The 19,628-nt window shown below is 27.9% G+C and overlaps 2 pseudogenes; one reads left to right on the top strand and one right to left on the bottom strand.

The window, feature by feature from the left end:
• Window positions 1-4,222: 4,222 nt before the first annotated feature.
• LOC126553574 (uncharacterized) lies at window positions 4,223-14,028 on the bottom strand (annotated as a pseudogene).
• Window positions 14,029-16,818: 2,790 nt separating this feature from the next.
• Window positions 16,819-18,638, top strand: LOC126553575 (SCAN domain-containing protein 3-like; annotated as a pseudogene).
• The last annotated feature ends 990 nt before the right edge of the window (window positions 18,639-19,628 follow it).

Here is a 19,628-nt window from a genome sequence, read left to right as displayed (position 1 = left end):
ACATATGAATGACTTATTAGATACTTTAAATAGCAATTCTTTATTTGATAAAAATCCACTAAAAAGTGCTTTGTCAGAAAATAAAGTGTTGCAGTTCTTAATGTAGCTAATGAATGGAACCTAAATTTACAAAAAATTACAAATAAAGGTATCACTCGTCCACCATGTTTTAATGGCATGGTTTGGACCTTAACAGCCATAATAAAGTTATATGAAGATCAAAAAGAATTTGGGTTTGAATACCTTATGACTGCTAGGTTAAATCAAGATTTTCTTGAAAATACTTTTTCAGTGTACAGACAAAGAGGTGGGTATAACCGAAACCCTATATGTAGAACATTTAGAACTACATTCCGAATAAATTCAAAAATAAATTTAATAAAACCTTCCAATTCAAGTAATTGTGAAGCAGACGATGATAAAAATATACTAACTGATTTTAAAACTTCTATTTTAGATACTACAAATAATTTAGATTCTGATTCTGATCATAGTACATCTTCCTCTTTATCATTAAACTCTTCTTATCTAACTTCAACAACAGATTCTACAACAAATAATTTAAAAAAAAAATACTTTAGAAGATTGCTCTAACACATATTTTGCAGGTTATTTAGGGTTCAAATTTATTAACATAATTAACTGTGATTTATGTAAATATATATTTCTTAAGAAAGATCAATATTTTGAAAGCAATAATGAGCTCTTGATTCAATTTAAATCATATGAAAATAAGGATTCTCTTCCAACAAAATTAATGTTACCAACAGACGAATTTATTAACTTTGTTAAATCATCACAACAAATTTATAAAAAAACAATAGAAAAAAATCCTCAAAAAAAAAAATTATGTTTAACTATTTTAAAAGATATTGAAATAAATTTATATCCTTTTTTAAATATTGAAAATAGTTGCCAAAGTCATTTATCATACATCACTGTTCATTTATTACACTGTCGTTTATTGAGAGATTTTAATATTATGTCCAAAAATATGAAAACAAAAAAAAATAAAGATAAATTATCTATATTACAGAATGTTTAAATATGTAATAATGTTATTATGTATATGTTATACTTTGAAAAATATTTTAAATGATATTATTGTACTTTTAAACAGATTTGTATATCTCGATAAAATGTATTTTATTATTTATTTTATGTGTCATTTATAAGGAATGTTCATTATATGTCTATAATTATTATAAAAATATTATTTTGAAATCAACTGAATATGTTGGATGATTTATTATTTGGTATTTTTTATGATTTTTATTTATTTTTTATTATTCATTTTTGTTTTGAGTAGCTATGATTACTAAATATATTGATAAAAAATGTATATAATATATTTTGCATAAATCAATGTTAAATATAAGATTGTTTCACCTTTTTCAATTTTGTGTTTAGTATTCTTCCACTACCTAATTCTTATAAATAAGACTAAACTGATTCTCATCAATAATAAATATGTATGAGCTTGAATGCTTGATTCCTTGATCCAAGACTGAATTTTTTTTATAATCAACATAATAATTTAGTTATTTTTAATTGATAGTTATCATAATTAAAGTAGTAAAGATTATTGCTTATTAACTATAAGATATATTTTGTATTAAAATATAATTTAGTATTTACAAGTTACAAAAACTTTATGAGCCACACAGTGTCACAGTATTAATTGTTGAGTTGTATGTTTACTCATGATAAAATATTTTATTTTTGTTTATTTTATCATGTGTTTACTGTTTACTGCATTTTGTTTTATCAATACTCGATAATAGCACTATCAATGTTTTTCATGGAATAAATAAAAATGTTATCGTTTTTTCTAATAATGAACCAGTCAATGCGAACTCTAACAGTCTAACGTCTGGGGTCCGAACTAATATATTTTCGGGTCCAAATAGCGGGTCCAGAGCACTGCCGAACAACGTACAGGCGTGGGCTATCTATTTGTATTTAATCAATGCTTGGCATTAGCAATGTGGGAGGAAGTATATGGTAGGAATGAACCTCTGAACATTCCATATGTCCAAGTTAATACTTACCTCCAGGAAGTAAGTTTTAACAACGAAATGGTGTGTGTTATTTGTAAAGATAATGCAAGAAAACACGCACTTGTACCTTGTGGGCAAAAAGTGCTTTGTGAGGAATGTATAAACCAACTAATTCGCATTTGGGAATAGTTTTTTTTCTCATTTATTAGTTTTTTTTAAAAAATTGTAACTCAAGATATTTTGTTTGTTATTTTAACATTTATGTATTATATTAAAATATTAAAAATAAATGTATGTTTATCCCAGAGTAAGAACTTTAATTCCCAATTGTTTTTAATTAGATACTGAATATAATAGTCTTCAATTAAATATACTATAATATTTATGATTGTGATACCTAGTAAGTTATCAGAAATACATAACAAAAATATATATTAACACGTTGATCGCCATGAGACTCTAAGTGAAATCTCACTGGTTGTTGTATTCGCCACTATTAAGCTATTTTGGCATATTACTTAAAACATTTTTGAAAAAAAATATCATTTTTAAAATTTTTAATGGTTTACTTATTATGTTAATTATATTTTTAATCAATTATGAATGACATCCCAAAATGAACTTACTGATCATACAAAGTCATCCACTAAACTTATAATTCTTATTACTGGTATCTGATAGCTTTTTTTATTCGGTTACCCGTTTGAAACCTGAAAATTTGTTTTTGAATATTATCACTGAAATGTAAACAAACAAATGTGATAACAGTTTCCTCCGAAAACATGTCTGCCTTGAATTGACAATATTATCAGAGTGCCCTGTAATATTAGCACGGAGTTCCTAACAATGTATTATTTACTAATATTAAAATAACAGTAGGTAACATACAAATTACATAAACAAAATAGTAAAAAATATAGTATTGGTTTTTACCTACTTAATAAGAAAAATAAATATTCAGAAGAATTCATCATCTGTGTACATCACTGGCTATAAACGTCCAACTGCAATATTGTGCGTAGTACGAACAATTAAAAATGTTATGGCCTGATGTGTTTTTATTTTATTTTTGTGTCCGATGAATTTTTTCTCGTGGATATTATTAGATATTATAACATCAAAATTTCAATTTCGAAGCACTTTTATACTATATATAGAAACAAATAAATCGGACTATTTATAGATCGTACTATTAAATAGATGGGTATAATCGTAAACATAATATTATCATTTATTTATCATAAAAAAACAGTAATTAGTACTTAGGTTTTAATTTCTATTTATAATTTTCTTATAGACTGAAATACTTACTATAGTACTATATAATATAAAAATGATTAATTAGGCTAAAAATTACAATACATATTAAATATATTGAGTAGACAGAGTAGGGCTAGTTTAATAATATATTGATAAAACAATAGAATAATATGTATTCAATTATAGATACCAATTTAAAAAAAAGGATAGGCAAAATGATTTTGTCCGATGGCCAAAACTAGGGCCAGCTCTATACCTTAATTCAAAATTTTGCTGGAATAATTTACTCAAGATTTTACCGTTCAAAGTATTGCCTTTCAACGGTTAGGCGTCCTTCAAACGGTTGAATTTCAAGTGGTTGAACGCCAAAATCTTGAACGCCAAAATATTGAACGATAAAATCTTGAATGTTAAATTATGTCAATATTTTGAACATTCAAAACCTTGAACGTCAAAACTTTGAACGGCAAAATCTTAAACACAAAAATTATTTCCATCAAAACCTTGAACATAAAAACTGTTTCCGTCAAAATTTTGAACGTCAAAATATTGAACACAACATTTTTATGCCTAATGGTATCCAGTTAAGGGGTAGATGGTTGGCTATTCCCTCTACAGTTTACATGCACCGGTCTTTAGAATTAGGTTAATTGACCGATATAACACATAAATAAAATGTTCTAAATTATATTTTAGTATTTTACAGGTTCTAAAAACGTATGACCTGTGTTCATAAATTAGCAACGTATACAATGATTTACAGTGGCGGATAGGCTTATATTTTTTAACCGGGAAATAATTTGAATAATGGCCCCCAAAAAATAAATACTATTTAATGCAACTTAATCAACTTTATACATACAATCTATCTGTGCTAATAGAAGTTAAAATATCTTTTTATATACACTTATGAGTACAGAGTATAATTGTTATTTTCCATGTAAATATATATTATATATAAATTATGACCAAATTCTTAAAGATGCTGTAAATGCCTGGTTACACAGTTGACAGCGTTTGTGGTTCTAACAATTCAAGGCAATCACCACACACAGCCTGTGTCCACATGGTATAAAAGCATGTGTTTTTTTTTATTACTGTGCAAACTACACACATTTGATCTGAATTAGGATAAATTGGAGGAAGAACTAATGGAACCCGAACATATGGCAAATTTTCGATTTCCAACATTTGTCTTCTATTCTCATTTTCCATCATGCGGACAATATCAGAATCTAATTCCTCTTCAATAATAAAATCTTCTTCATTCCCTGCTATGTAAATAAATGTCATACATAAGAAGAATATTAGTTTATTCATTATTTATTCGAGCACGCGGTAGTGCGCCTGCCACGTTATATCAATACTTACTTGTGTATTTTTATTAGAGATGGTGAACTGTGATTTATTTTCAGGAGCAGTAGCAGTTGCTACTGCTACTGAAAAAGTAGCAGTGAAAATAGCAGTGACTGCTATTTCTCGTATTATAATATTTTACATATAATAATGATATTTAATAATAAAATAGCAGTTGCTACTTACTACTTGTATTTAAATCAGATTTGTTATTTTTCTCTGGATTGTTAATAATTATTATATATATTATATTATAAGACATTGTAATTATCAGGGAGGTAGGCATTCTACATACACAGACGTAAATTGGGGAGGGCGAAAGGGAAACTGCCCCCTTGATATTTTTATATTTGGTATATTTAGTCACAAGTATCTTTAAGTATAAGATATATCGACATAAAATAAAGTTTGCTCATGTTACATCTACATTTTACATGAATTGACATGCAAACATTTTTGTATTTTATATCTATAAAAAGATAGTCACTACACTTTCTGCACTACAAAGTACAAACAATATTCAAACAAATAGTTGCATGTCTTCACAGGTTCTAAATACTATGTAACAATATAGGTTTATTTATGATTAGTCTTAGTCCATCAAATTTTTATTTATGTGTCTGTACTGCCTTTAGTCTGTGACCTGTGTACTGTGTTTTTTGCCATCGTTCAAAGTAAAATTAAAATAAAATGAGTCAAGATAAAGAACTAGTAATATTTGGCAACATTTTACTAAAGTTGACTCAAATTTTGCTACTTGTGATTTATGTAAAAGAAAATTATCATTCAAAACAAGTGTAACAACTTAAAAAAGCATTTACAAAATGCTCATTTATTATATTCATTTACTACAAAGGTAAACATCACATAAATTCAATTATATTTTAGTTTGGCTTAAATGGTTTACCTAAATTAAACTTTTATTTTTAACTAAGCTTAGAAGTTCTTTTATAAAAAAAAAAAAAACATTTTTTATTAAGTATAATAATACTATTTGTATTTGTATAGGTAGGTATTAGGTAGCATATTAAATAATTATGATAGGTATAATAAAATTAAAAAAAAAATAAAATAATTTGACGATATGAATAAATAAATATAAACATTTAAGTCAATCTAACAGTAATATACACATATGGTTTCATTTAATATTAAGTAAATGTTTTTTTTTTCTTTATGATCACATTAACCCTTAACTTGGTATTGTATCCTAGGAGATACACTCACTTTTATCATTTTTAAATACTTTAAATATTTATTTTTTCTATATACATTTTAACGTTTTTAATAATGCTACACTGTTTGATTACTATCATATTTTTATTTCCCGCTTAAATGTTATCATACGTTTTCTGTTAAGCATTACAAATCGAGTATTACCCTGTTATCAAATATATAAAAATTCCCATATTCAAAATGGTCAAAAACCGTAATTTGTAGAAAAATGCACGAAACAAGGGTGAAAAACTATTAAAGGAAGTATTTATGTTATAATTACATATATTTATTTGATTAAAATATTGTATAAATAGTTTTAAATGTCATTTGAATCTTATGTATCCTATAAGATACATTGCCACAACGCCTGTAAGTTTATACATGTATCTCAGAAGATACATTGCCACAACGCCTATAAGTTATATATGTATCTCAGAAGACACATTGCCACAACGCCTATAAGTTTATACATGTATCTTAAAAGACTTATCCCTGGTATTTTTGTATTATTAATAGTCGATTTTCGGAATAAAGGAAGATAACCAATTCATAATATTTAATTATTTTTTTTATATTATTAAACTATTATTATAAATTAATCGAAATGGGCTCCACGTGGAGCCTTATTGATTAATTTTATCACATTGGCCAATGAAATAATAATATTATGTTTAGTTATATGTTGTTTTTCTTGGATAAACACGTCTTGTTGAACCATGAATGTTATAGTTACTACTAATCTTTTATTTCTGTACAATTATTATAGATATTATATATTACCGTCTTTTACGATACAAATATGTACCTCACCGGACAGTCGCCCGCTGCAACTTGAGCTGCAATCAACGCGCTAATCCATATTATAAATTATTTTATAAATACGTCGTGTTTAGAAATGTTTTCTAGAACTAGAAAAATGATGGCTTTGGCCTTACCTCCGCTAGATAGTGGATCTAGTTCGGAGTCAGAGATAGATGAACAACATATACCAGAGATTGACAGGCTCTTGGCAGAATTTGAAGAAGAGAATGAAATGATATAGGTTTCTTTTAATTACTGTATTTTATTATATTTATTTTTTTATATAAATAATATAAAATAAAAATAATATATTATATTATAGAAAATAATATATAATCAAAATATAATATATATATATGTATATATACATATATTAATATAATAAATATATATATATATATTTATTTATTATCTTTATTTTATAATATATATATATATATATAATTATATATATATATATTAATTATACATAAAATATTTCTTTATATTTTTATTATATTAAATAATATAGGATTGGAACGAAGAAGTGTTTGAAGAACTTGATGCTCAGATAGTACCAGAAGAAATTGAGATGTTAAGAGATGAAGCTGTTTCAGAAATAAGTATTCATTTACCATCTCCAAATCAAGTACCAAGTCCTGCAACACCTCTTCCGACGGCATCATTATCTGTAACACCCGTAAGTTCATCATCACGGCGTTCAGCTCGAGTTCATAAAAAAACAGTTATTGAGACTCCGGTCATCACTCCTGTTCACCACCCAAAAAAAAAAGTGCCGTTGAAACATATAGATTTCACTTGGAAATCTAAAAAAATTTAATTTTGGTGTTGAGGTTCCAGTTGAACAAAACTATATTATTAACGATACTATTTTAACGCCCTTAGATTACTTTACAAAATATTTTCTAATGAGGTAATCAAATTGTTAGTTGAACAGTCTAATTTGTTTTCAATCCAAAAATTTTCGAAACCTCTTCTACAACAACTCCCGAAGAAATGAAAAATTTTTTAAGCATTAATTATGGATGGGTATAGTTAAAATGCCGTCATATATTGATTATTGGGCACAAGGCACTAGATTTGGACCAATCGCAGATATTATGCCATTAAAAAAATATCAACATATATTGCGATGCTTACACTTAACAAATAACGAATATGATAACAACACCGATCGATTTTTTAAAGCAAGGGAATTCATTGAAAAAATTCGTATTAACTGTTTAATATTTCTCAAGGAAATAAATTTTCAATAGATGAAATGATGGTGCCATACAAGGGAAAGAAGGCTGGTTCACGTAGGCAATATATGAAAAATAAACCGAAGAAGTGGGGCTTTAAACTATTTGTCCGTGCTGGAATCGATGGAATGGTGTATGATTTTTTCCCATACTCTGGCGAAAATACATTCTAGAATGTACAGTTCTCCGATTATGAAAATAGTTATTTCGGTTTAGGACCAAAAGTAGTTATTGCATTATGTAAAACTATCCCTAATAAACCACTCAGTACGGTTTTTTTTGATAATTTTTTTACAACGCCGGAGCTTATTCATTATTTAAGACATGAATATGGCATTCTTAGTCTTGGAACATTAAGAAAACAACATTTGCGTGGATGTGATATAGACGATAAAAAGTTAAGTAAAATGCCACGGGGTACCTTCTTTAGCAAGTGTGATAAAAAAAATAAAGTAATTATTGTTAAATGGTTGGACAATAAAATTGTTAGTTTGGCAAGCTCTTATGCAGGTGAAGAACCCGTCCAAACAATTCAAAGATATTCAAAAACCGAAAAAAAAAAGTGCCTGTCCCTTATCCTAAAATAGTCGAGGAATATAATACCCATATGGGTGGTGTAGATCTTGCAGATATTTTATAGCGCTTTACCGAACAAACATGAAGACACACAAATGGTATGGCATTATTTTCGCAGATGCTAGATTTATCTGTAAATAATGCCTGGTTATTGTATAGAAGAGATAGCAAAGGTGAAAAAAACACGATGAGGTTAAAAGAATTTAGAAAAGATATTGCTATTGCATTGGCTTGTAAAAATAAGCCAAGAGTTGGTCGTCCTTCTTCTTCGATAACAAAAGAAAAACAAAACGTAAAAAAAGTTCAAACACCGGTTGCACCAAGGCCTCCACAAGAAGTGATACAAGATAAAATAGACCATTGTCCAGCATTTACCACCAAAGGCAGATGTAGGTATTGCAAATCAGGCCAAACTTCTGTCATATGTCTTAAATGTAAAACCGTCTTTGTTTTGTGGAAGGGAGAAATTGTTTTCAAAACTTTCACTACGCAAAATAATTGTATATATTTTTTATCTATTATTTTGTTTCAATTGAAACTTATTACTCATTAAGTATTAAATTAAATAATAAATTAAAGGAAGTTCCTATGTATTTATTTAAAAAAATTGTTTATTCATATTTTAAATGTGTTAAAGTTATGGTTTTATTTTATATAATATTAAATATACTATTATGAATTAATTTTTTTGTATTTCTTGAATTATTGGCAACGACTTATATTATACACATGTTCTTGGTAATGTATCTCCCTAGATACAACTCTCATAATACGAGTTTATGGCAATGTATCTCATAAGATACACAGTACATATTATGAGGTTATGGCAATGTATCTCACCAGATACATAGTACATATTATGAGGTTATGGCAATGTATCTCACAGGATACATCTTATAACTTTAAAAGTTTAAGTCCTAAAATTTTAATTTTTAATTTTTTGAGTTCAGGGGCCTCAAAATATAAAGAATAACCAACTTCATAATTTTCACATCAATAATGTACATTTGCCAAGTTAAGGGTTAAATAGGAAGTTAGCGATAATGGTAGTACTATTGATGACCCTATGTCTATGGCTTCGACATCTGGTGTAAATATTGGTACAGGATTGGACAATCAAAGAAACACTCCAGTTGAACTTGAAGCACAAGATAGGAACAGTTTTATCAGTATTCCGAACCCTTGCAAAAGAAAACAATTAGCAATTACAAACTACGTGCCAAAAAAAATGTCTGTTGATACACAAAAAAATTGGACCATTCTTTTTTAAAACTATTTACAAAAGATTTGTAGCCATTTAGTGTAGTTGATGATCAAGGTTTCAAAGAATTTATACAATTACTTAATCCTACTTATAAAATCCCTAACCGCCATTCTATATCTAAAGTTTTAATCCCAGCAGAATATGAAAAATGTATGAATGCGATGAAAGTTTTAATTGATAAAGAATTGGAAACTGGTTGTATTACAACTGACTGTTGGACTTCAAGAAATACAGAAGGATTTATGGCTATCACAATACATTTTATTGATCTAAATTTTGTACTTAGATCAGTTTTGTTGAGTTGTCACCCTTATAGTGAAAGCCATACAAGCGAAAATCTTAGTAAGGAGATTAAAACGTTTTAAAAATATGGGGCGTGGATAAAAAAATTGTATTTGCTGTATCAGACAATGCATACAATATAAAAAATGCATTAAGTACTTCTTTACAATTAAAATTTTGGGTGTTTTGCTCACACCCTTAATTTAATTGTACAATCTGCATTAAAACAAGAATCCAGTCTCATTGATAAAGTTAAAGCGATTTCAATACATTTCAGAAAAAGTACCACTGCCCATCACAAGCTTATGACTTATCAAACAAATTTAGGGGAAAAGCAACCGAAAAAAATGCTTCAAGATGTTTCAACACGTTGGAATTCAACATTTTATATGCTACAGCGGTTTGTTGATTTGGAATTGGCAATTCGAGGAACAATAGGGCTTTTAGACAAAGCCCCAGACAGCTTAAACTCAGAGGAATGGTTAACTGTTAAAGAATTTTGCAATGTGTTAAGCCCATTTGAAGAAGCAACTAAAGCAATCAGTGGTGAACAGTACATGACAGCTTCATTGACAATTGTCATAGTTCACGGTCTTCAAAATGTCTGTGAATTAATGAAAAAATGTAATTACTCACAAAGAACAAATGGTTTAATTAAAAATTTAGTTACTGGTATGAATGACAAAAAAAGCTGGGGAAGCATTGAAAAAAGTAATACTTTAAGCAAATGTACGTTTCTGGATCCCCGATTTAAAAATGTACCATTTGTAAACAACGATAGTATGCTAAATACTATAAAAAATGACATCATCGATTCCACAAGTCAATTAATTTCTTTGACCAGATCTGAAGTTACTACTACATCAAATATTGAACTTTCAACATCTTTAGGAAGCACATCTGAACCTAAAGAAAAAACATTTTCAATTTGGGAAACTATTGATACGCAAGTTACTCATATGCAACAGGTTGAAAGAACTTCAAAAGCACGGGCAATAATAGAAGTTCAGCGTTACATGGAAGAAGCATTAGTTCCGAGAAATTCTAATCCCTTGATATGGTGGAAAGAACAAAAACACAATTTTCCATTTCTTAGCATTTTGGCGAGAAGAATGTTGTGCTGTTTAAGTTCATCGGTACCATGCGAGCGCGTATTTTCAAAAGCAGGTTTAATATTATATGACCGAAGATGTCGTTTAAATTCTAAAAAGCACAGATGCTGTTGTTCTTAAATCAAAATGGAAATTAAATTAAATTATTAGATAGAGCCATTGCTCATTAGTGTGTTAGTCATTACCTGTAAATTGACAATTTATAATTATATCCTGAACCAATAAATTAATATATTATGGCCATAATTGATATTTAATTTTAGTTTTATAGGTACTAATCACCAGTAATACAAAATTGTTCATGTTACCACGACTATACTTACTATATACTATATTCCCTATACATAAATCAAAATATCAGTACATCACTATAATAACTAATATAATATCTGATAAATATTAAGTAATTAACTAAATTAAAATAATATGATAATATCTGTTAATATTATTACTGATATTATCATATCACTAAATTATCACTTGCGATTTTCACAAAATCACATATCACATTAATTCATAGTATCAGTCAATATCAGTAGCGCCCCATTTATGATTAAAAATATCAAAATGAAAAAAGTAGCAATCACTGGTATCTCAATATCTGAGTAGCAGTCGGTGACTGCTACTTTAGAATCACTGTGAAAAAATCACTGCTACTGCTATTTCACGCCATCACTAATTTTTATACAAATTGATTATGAATATCATTAGTTTCAAAGAAAAATAACCTGTGGGTGATTGAAATGTGTTTCAATTGTATACTGAACCTAACCTAACCCAACGTTATTGAGATAAAATCAGAAGTAACCGGCAAGGTTAGGTTAGGTTATTGGATTGGTTAGGTTGGACATGACTGTATTTGTGTATTAAAGTAAAAGATTATTATCATAATTGACCGCAATGCAGGTACCTATCAATACTTATATCGACAGAATATTTTTGAAGGGGATCTGAACTTAGGCACTTTTTTCACTGGTTTTTGTTGGTTTAATATTAATAAATTAACTTACAATTATTGCTTTGTTCATTAATATTTTCATTTTGTTCATCTAGAATTAATTCATTTTCAAGGTTACAATGTAATAAAATTATAAAAGAAAAAATAATGAATATTTTTAATTTAAACTGTTGTAATACTTTAATAACTTATATAAATATTATAATAACCTATATTTTCAAACAGTGGACAATCATCTGCAAATAAATCTTCACCCCTCAGTGCATTTCCTGTCACAATATTTTCCTCGTGTTGTACATAATCGTTTTCAATTAGTTCATTTTATATTTCTTTATTATTATTTATAATTTGTTGGTGATTTTAATTTGTATACACATAGGGCGTAACAAGAATACCTGACAAATTAAACAACTTTTGTTCCAAACAATATTTTTTAATTTTTTTTGTTACCTATATAATTTATAGAGATTTGCGATACATGTATAGTGTAATATATTTTTTTTTTATTTTAAATACCGTAAATATAAACTATTTTAAATCACAAAATAGCCAATTTGTAAATCAGGTATAAAATAATTTGTTTGTAAAACAATTTATTAAAATTTAAAATTTAAAAATTTAAATTTATTTATTAAAGTCGTTTAGTTTATTTTTAAAACTATTTTGGGATCTCATTATTTTTGTTAAATAAAATTTATTTAGTCATCAAAAACTATTAAATTCAAAAAGTATAGACTTTTTAAAAATATTTTTTATATACTACTGTTATTAATTTTCGAATAAATGTCTTAAAAAAAATTTGACATTTAAAAAAATCAAATAAAAATAAACCACAACTTAGATGAATGGTTTTACAATCAAATTTTTTAAAAACAAAATTAGTAACCTGGCTATTTTTAAATTTTAAATTATTAGTATTAAAAAATAAATGTTATATTATACGTGTATCATGAGCACGAGTCAAAAAAAAATAGAACAAAAAAAGAAAAGAATATTGATTAGAACTAAAATGATTTGATTTGTTAGGTCTTCCTAGCTGTTACATCCTGCATTGTCTGTCTTCTGCATATGGTGGATTACCTTCTTGTTCTTGAATTTGTTCTTCGTTGTCATTGTCATATTCATATGGTATTTGAAGAGAAAAATGTCTTAACCTTTCTTCATATGATGCCACAGAATAGGAACAACGTTTCAAAAATTCATCAATATTGATTAGCCCTAGTTGTAGTTGCTGAGTAGCATATTTTATTCTTTCGCTATTTTCAATAAACTTTCTTCTGGTATTCCTTGTTGGATTTAGTCCATTTGACAGTTGGTTTATTGTTATTTGAGTGCTTTGCATTAAATTACACAACTTATCTATAACAATAACATAATAAATGAAATAAGGCAATGTTAATAACAATTAAAAGAAAATATAAATAGGTATAAAATCACAATAGGTACTGACTCAGAAATATCCACAAATTAGGATGCGCCACTCCAAAGGAATATCTTAATTTGTTATGAAATGATTCCAGGTGATTATTTGTTCTCCTTGGTTGATTATGGACACTAAATCACATCCTATCTTGGCAATCCAAAACCTAATAAATTGTATATATCACCATTATAATTAAAACAATTTGTTTTATTAAATAAAATTTACCTTTCATAATACTCAAAAAGTAGATGCATATTCACTTCATTTCTTCGTGCGTATCTCTTTACAATTCTTAGGCCTTGATTTATTTTATCGCCAGGTAATAAGGTTAGCACCATAATGCGTCTTAATGTATTAAGAGCGTGTTCATTTTCGTTTACTAAATTTAAGTACCCAAGACTTTTTATCTTTTTCCAGACTGCCTAATAAGAAGAATTATAAAAATATTAGAATATACAGTATTGAATAGATACCAAAGAACAATTAAGAGGACGTTACATCTACATGCGTTGTCTCTGTCTTACAAACGTGTAACATATCAATTTATATGTTTTGAATAATCTATTTAACACTGTTATGATCAATGTAAGATTAAATTAATCTATTATAAAATTTAAAAGTAAGAATTATATTGTTTAGTAAATCTCATAGGTTTTATTTTATATTTTTATTTTAAGCAAGTTATGACTATTTTTAAAATTGTAAATTGCTTGTACATATTACAATAATCATAATTTGCTATAAATTTGATAATAAGATTAATGGTTAATTTGTTCCAATATGAAAAATAAGAGTAAAATGGATTATTCAGGATGTACAATTGTACGTTATGCATTTGTAAGAAGGAGCCCATATAGCAAAGGGATATTTAATAAATATTTTATGTATATTTATTTGTTTATATTAATATCCGTTAAATATCTAAAATAGCACTGTAGAAAATTTTTGGATATCAATGAGATATTGAATGAATGTCTTATGTACCAAAAGTTCATAACTGGTGTATATCCAAATTAAGATATTTATTCAATATTCCTACTATAATAACCAGGAGATATCTCACATATATTTAACCATTATTTTATGAATATTGATTTTTTTACAAAATATATCTGTAAGACAATAACATAACTGTAGAATATTTTATTTATATTTATTTTTTTATATTAATATCTGTTAAATATTTAAAATGGCACTGTAGAAAATGTTTAGATATCAATGAGATAACCAAAAGTTCATAACTGCTGAATATACAAATTATGATATCAATTCATTATTTCTACGTTCTCTACCTACAATATCCTTATTTTATTATAATATAATATATATAATATATTACGTGATATTAACCAACATGTATATAAATTGCTAGTATATATTTAAATGAAGCAAATTTTTATAAAAATTTCATAAAATCAACATCATAATCATCATTATATTAATTAATGAATTTAGTATTTATGAGTTTTTACTGTACTTATATTATATCTTCTTCTTATATATAAAATTCTTTATATATAAAAATGAATCGCAAAATGTGTTGGTAAGCGCATAACTCAACAACCCCTGGACCGATTTGGCTGAATTTTTTTTTTAAATTGAAGAGCTCATTGCGGAGAAGGTTCTTACGGACGAAAAATTTGAAAAAGTTATCAGGTTTGAGAAATATGACGATATGGTGATGAAATTACAGAGGCGCCATCTGTCCAGCAAATAGTAAACTAAATTATTTTTGGTAGTCAATGGCAACCATTTAAATAAAATAAATAATTTATTTAAAATGTTATAGCAAGGTTGTTTTTAATAATGCAAGCAAATAGACATACGAACTAAAATCGTTGTCATAGTAAAAAAGAAATTAAAAATCTATATATATATATAAAAATGGAGACGAAAATGTATAAGACAATGTATAACTGTCACTGCAGTTCAGCAAGAAAATAAACTATATTAATGTCGCTATTGATTATGATTGAATATAATAGTTACAGATCTGTTGTTATATTTTGTTAAAACCATACCAACAAAAAAAAGAATTAGCAAAATAAGTCAATGTCTACAGTAAATTTCAAATTCACTGCAGCAATAAACTAACATAACAAGTTATACCAAGTTTTATTGTTTTACCAACAGGCAACAATATAAAAACTACGAGATGGCACATTATTGTATTTTACCCACCGTAGTAAAATAAAAAAATGATATAACTTTGAAACTTAAGTGTTAGAAATTATAAGTTTACGTACACATCTCGCGAGGTCCGCAATCCACCATGTGTGGATTGCCTACATGATAATATACTGCTCTCATAATCATAAGAGAGTCTCACGGCAACGGTAAGCAGAATGACTATAATATTATGACTTGAGTAACTCACTGACTGATAAACGTAGAGCCTGAACAATGATAGATCGATGCTTACAGTTTACACGATACATTCGTAAAATCGTACAACAAATTTAGTGTGTAATAAGAAAGCATTTTACAAAATTCGCATATTAAAGTGGTGGTTTCACAAGATTTTTGAGAATCAAAACAGTCAATGAAAATATATAAGTTTTGAACACCGTTAAACCAAATATTAAATAACAAATTAATCAAAATTCGAATCATATTATATAGAATTGGCATTTTTAACGGGCAACATAATATAAACATAATATACATAATATCTAATATTATTATGATAAACATAATATCTAAAAGCAGATTGTAATAAATATAAAACTGATAAAATAAAAGTTATAGTAGGTAACACAAAAAAATGTACACGGGGATAGCCGGGTTATTCAAGATTTTTGAGAATCAAAACCTAGGTTAGGATTATGTATAAATTGATTATATTAATCTACCATATTATGTCAAACTTAGTATAATTTATTACTTATTTATTTACTTGATTAGAGTTAAATCATAAACTTACGTACAAACAGCACTAGGTCCGCGATCTACCGCAGGTAGATTGCCTACCTCAGTGTTTCCCAAAGTGGGCGATATCGCCCCCTTGGGGGCGCTAGACCTATCCAGGGGGGCAATGGAAGTTACAAGCTTAATTGGGGGGCATTTCATTACAAAAAGGGGGCGGTGATAGTTTCATCTGTCGTTATCGTAATAACAGAAACACCGTACGTGATCCAAATTATCTGAATTGTGTATTTTGTATTTTTAGATTAATCGTTCGTCGTCTGTCGACATTTGTCGATAATCTGTCGTTATTGCGATAACAGAAACAACGTAGGTACGTGATCTAAATTATCTGAATTATTTTTGTATTTAGTACACTCGCGAATGCCGACCTTATTCGTTGTCGTTTTTATAATAATTTTTGTTAATTTGTGTATTATTTTATTTAAATTCTAAACGTTTTTCACATCATGGCATCTGAATCGAAGAAAAAATGTAGGCAGTATAATATTGAATATTTGAAGTATGGTTTTATTCAATCGCCTACAAATATAACATTACCAATGTGTCTCATTTGCCGAAAAGTATTTTCAAATGAAGCTATGAAACCATCGAGACTGCAAGAACATTTAATAAAAGTTTATGCTAATAAAAAAAATATGGATTTATTTTATTTTCAAACACTTGAAAAGAAATTTTTGAAAGAGCCGACATTGGTCAATATGTTTTCAACAACGTCGAAACAAGATGATGACGGATTGCGAGCTTCGTACAACATTTCTCTACTGATAGCCAAGTCTGGTAAACCACATACTATTGGCGAAGAACTTATTTTACCAGCTATAAGCGAGGTAATAAACACAATGCTGCATAAACCAGCTTTTGACATTATTAAAAAAATTCCTCTGAGCAATAATACAGTGCAAAGGAGAATTGATGAAATGGCACAATCTGTCGAAGAATTATTATGCGAGTTTTTAAAAGCCACCAAATTTTCTATACAGCTTGATGAATCAACTTTACCAGGTAACGAAGCCTTATTATTAGCTTACGTACGATTCGTAAAAGAAGAAAAGATTTGCCAAGAATTATTATTTGCTAAAAACTTGATGACTGACACAAAAGGAGAATCAATATATTACACATTGGAAGAGTTTTTTAAAGAAAAAGAAATTCCTATGTGTAATATCTTATCAGTTGCGACCGATGGTGCTCCAGCCATGGTAGGGTGCCATCGAGGTTTTATTGCATATTTGAAAAAAACTGTACCAAATGTACTCGCTGTACATTGTGTCATTCATCAACAACATTTAGTTGCCAAAAATTTGAATGAACGCTTACATAAGTCATTACATTATGTAATTTCAGCTATCAATAAAATCAAAAATAATTCATTGAATGATAGATTGTTTGGACAACTTTGTACTGAAAATGATGAAGAATTCAATCAATTATTATTTCACACAGAAGTTCGTTGGTTGTCGAAAGGTGCCTGTTTAGACAGATTCTATAAGTTGTTTGACTCGGTACTTGAATTTTTAAAAACTTAAGATGATATTTTACGAGGCAACTTAATTAATTATAGAAGTGACATTGCTTATTTGACTGACCTGTTTAAAAAATTTAATGAAACAAATTTGCAGTTGCAAGGTGATGATTTGAATTTAATCAAAACAAAAAATATTATTTCTGCATTTTTAATAAAACTTCTTATGTACAAAAGAAATTTAGGACGAAAAGAATTTATACAGTTTCCAAATCTATCAATGGCACAAAAAAATGATGAAGATTTAATGACATATTGTCAACACCTGGAAGCACTACATTCCGATTTCAACAAACGATTTGAGGATATTCTTAAAATGAACAAACCCAAATGGGTTTTAGATCCATTTTCAAATACAGAAACCATAGATTCTGCAAAATTAGAAGAAGAATTGATAGAAGTAACTACAAATGAGGAATTAAAATTAAAGTTCAAGGAAGGTTACCAAGTATTCTGGCTACAAAAGCAGATACCTATACTTTATCCTGGATTGTGGGCTGTTGTACAAAAATTTCTTATCGCATTTCCATCATCTTACTTGGTTGAACGTGGATTTAGTGCAGTAACCAATCTACTCACTAAAAAAAGACAACGGTTACAAATAACTAATCGTGGGGACTTAAGAATGCTGCTTACGAAAATCGAACCTAATATCAACGAACTTCTAGCAAAACACCAACCACATCCATCTCATTAAGATATTTTTTTTTGATTTGTACCTATACATTATATATATATTTATAAACAATAAATTTAATTTTTCATTGCATACTTTTTTAACAATATTTTTTTTAAGGGGGGCGTCTGTCGGATTTTTTTTTTTTGAAGTGGGCGGTAAAGATAAAATGTTTGGGAAACACTGGCCTACCTGATATTATACTGCAGCGAATTAGAATTTTTATTCCGGGCAACAGAAAACTTAAGATAAATCTAGAACATCATCCATCGAATATTAAATAACGTATTGAACAAAGTCTGAGTCATATAAAATTGGTATTTTTAACGGACAACGAAGTAAGCAATACGAAGTCTGCCAGGTCAGCTATTATTATTATTATTAACAATTGATGAAGTTGCTATCGTTGTAGTTGGAGAAAACTTGGAATCCCTTGATATTGTTTTACATCGTCGGAATGATCGATTACAACGTATAAATGAAACACACCGCTCATATGATGCACTACAATATCCCATTATATTTTGGCAAGGTGAAGATGGATATGATTTCTCAATAAAAATGATAAATCCAATTACAGGTAATTAAAATATTAGTTTAGCTATGGCGATAATATATCAGTAACCATATTATGTACTTTAATTTTATATTTCAATGTTATAAAAACAAAATATATTTACAGGTTCTGAAACAAACAAAAAAGTCAGTTCAATGAACTATTATTCATACCGCCTAATGATTCGGGAAAATGAAGACAATCACATATTGAAATGTCGGCGATTATATCACAAATATGTTTTTGACATGTATGTTAAAATTGAAACGGAGAGATTAACATTCATCAGGTTGAATCAGACCAAACTCCGATCTGAAGAGTATATTCACCTTCGAGATGCGATTAATACTGATGGAAATGCACAGAATGTTGGTCGGATGATTATTCTTCCAACAACATACATCGGAAGCCCTCGACATATGCATGAATATGCTCAAGATGCCATGTCGTATGTT

Source organism: Aphis gossypii, unplaced genomic scaffold (genome assembly GCF_020184175.1).
Source record: "Aphis gossypii isolate Hap1 unplaced genomic scaffold, ASM2018417v2 Contig00263, whole genome shotgun sequence".
NCBI classification, from domain to species: domain Eukaryota; kingdom Metazoa; phylum Arthropoda; class Insecta; order Hemiptera; family Aphididae; genus Aphis; species Aphis gossypii.
Note: the sequence above shows the minus strand (reverse complement) of the source record. Positions and strands in the feature narration are given on the sequence as shown.